The sequence below is a fragment of the Calidris pugnax genome, unplaced genomic scaffold (genome assembly GCF_001431845.1).
Source record: "Calidris pugnax isolate Ruff unplaced genomic scaffold, ASM143184v1 scaffold30, whole genome shotgun sequence".
NCBI classification, from domain to species: domain Eukaryota; kingdom Metazoa; phylum Chordata; class Aves; order Charadriiformes; family Scolopacidae; genus Calidris; species Calidris pugnax.
The window spans coordinates 4,376,847-4,379,085 of NW_015090776.1; the positions used below are offsets into that span (position 1 = coordinate 4,376,847).

The 2,239-nt window shown below is 63.0% G+C and overlaps 2 non-coding genes across 2 annotated transcripts; one reads left to right on the forward strand and one right to left on the reverse strand.

Annotated features, from left to right (window-relative positions):
* The first annotated feature begins 1,823 nt into the window (after positions 1 to 1,823).
* Positions 1,824 to 1,906, forward strand: TRNAL-CAG. The gene has a single exon. It is a non-coding gene; the product is annotated as a tRNA-Leu (tRNA).
* Positions 1,907 to 2,046: 140 nt separating this feature from the next.
* On the reverse strand, positions 2,047 to 2,129 carry TRNAL-CAG. Its single transcript has one exon. It is a non-coding gene; the product is annotated as a tRNA-Leu (tRNA).
* Between the last annotated feature and the right edge of the window lie 110 nt (positions 2,130 to 2,239).

Consider the following 2,239-nt stretch of genomic DNA (forward strand, 5'->3'; position numbering starts at 1 on the left):
GGATAGGGCTGGGGGGGGCCGGGCTGAGCCCCCGCGGCTGCCCCGGCGTCCCCGCACAGGGAGATGCTGCGGTCGGTCCCTCCCGCGCCACCCCCTCCCCCTCGTACCGGGGTCCCAGCGCCGGGCCCGGTGCCCCGGGACCCCCCGGCACCCCCTGGCTCTGCTCCGCCCGGGGCAGCGCGGGTCCCCGTGGGCTCCAGCTCAGCCCCGTGTCCACCACCGCCCGGGGCCACCTTCTGCTCCCCAGCGTGTCCCGGCATGTCCCGGGGGCTCTTCCTCCCCGGGAGCAGGACTTTGCACGTCTCCTGGACAGGCTGGAGAGGTGGGCCCAGGTGAACCTCATGAGGTTCAACAAGAGCAAGTGCAAGGTTCTGCACCTGGGCCGGAACAATCCTCACCATCAACACAGACTGGGGGGTGAGGTGTTAGAAAGCAGCCCTGAGGGAAGGGACTTGGGGGTGCTGGTGGAGGAGAAGCTGGACATGAGCAAGCAGTGGGCACTTGCAGCCCAGAAGGCCAATCCCATCCTGGGCTGCATCAGAAGAAGTGTTGCCAGCAAGTCCAGAGAGGTGATTCTTCTGCTTTGCTCTGCTCTGCTGAGACCTCACCTGGAGTATTGTGTGCAGGTCTGGAGCCCTCAATATAAGAAGGACATGGACCTGATGGAGCGGGTCCAGAGGAGGGCCACGAGGATGATCAGGGGGATGGAGCACCTCTGCTACGAGGACAGGCTGAGGGAGCTGGGGTTGTTCAGCCTGGAGAAGAGAAGACTCCGGGGAGACCTAATAGCAGCCTTCCAGTACCTGAGGGGGCCTACAGGAAGGATGGGGAGAGCCTGTTTAGAAAGGTCTCCAGTGACAGGACGAGGGGAAATGGCTTCAAGCTGGAGGGGAACAGATTTAGACTGGAGATGAGGAGAGGGTTCTTCACTGTGAGGGTGGTGGAGCACTGGAACAGGTTGCCCAGGGAGGTGGTTGAGGCCCCATCCCTGGAGATATTCAAGGAGAGGCTCGACGAGGCCCTGGGCAACCTGGTCTAGTTGGGGGTGTCCCTGCTGACTGCGGGGGGGTGGGACTAGATGACCTTTGGAGGTCCCTTCCGGCCTGGGCAATTCTATGATTCTATGAATCCTAGAACCACTGAATGTTTTGGGTTAGAAAGGACCTTCAAAGGCCACATACACCAACCCCCTGCCCTGGGCAGGGACACCTCCCACCAGCCCAGGTTGCTCCAAGCCCCCTCCAACCTGCCCTTGAACCCCTCCAGGGATGGGGCAGCCACAGCTTCTCTGGGCAACCTGGGCCAGGCTCTCACCACCCTCAATTTCAGGAGGTTCCTCTCAGACCATCTCTCCAGCCTGTCCAGGTCCCTCTGGGTGGCAGTACAGTCTTCTGGAGCATCAGCCACACTCCTCCCAGGTTGGTGCCATCTGCCACCCTGCTGGGTGTTGTGCCCTGCCCCAGCATCCAGTTCATTAATGAAGACGTTAAACAGGACCGGACCCAGTGTTGTCCCCTGGGGTACACCACTCGTGACTCGCCTCCAGTTAGACTGGACACCAACAGCTGGATCTTATTGGAGATGGTGTCCCATGCCCCGCGGAAGCCCAGGCAGACAGTACGGGCTGCTCTCCCCTCCTCTGCCGGGCCCATCGTTTCCCGGTAGGAGTTTATCGACCCGCTCTCCTCCCGGCGCCTCCTGCCCTTCACCTGCCCGGGGATGGGCTTCCCCATCCCCCCGGCCGGTGCGGGGCGACCCCTCTGCCCCGCGGCCATGGCCAAGGGTGACCACAGGAAGGCGGCGGTGCGGGGGAGCGCCAACGGGTCAGGATGGCCGAGCGGTCTAAGGCGCTGCGTTCAGGTCGCAGTCTCCCCTGGAGGCGTGGGTTCGAATCCCACTTCTGACAGTTCCTTTTGCGCCGCCCGGCGGCCGCTTTTTTTTCTGCTTGGAACGGGCGAGTGTAAAAAAAACCGAGCACCCCGCAATTAAAACCCACGAAGTCATTAAAGGTAAAAACGCGACTCCTCCGCAAAAAGCTTTGCAAGTTGTCAGAAGTGGGATTCGAACCCACGCCTCCAGGGGAGACTGCGACCTGAACGCAGCGCCTTAGACCGCTCGGCCATCCTGACAGCGCTGACTGCGGTATCCCGCCCCTGGTTCACAAGGGGCCGCTCCGCCGCGCCCCGCCGCTCTCCCCCACGTTCCCCGGGGGTCCCGGGCAGACCGGCTGGGGGGGGGG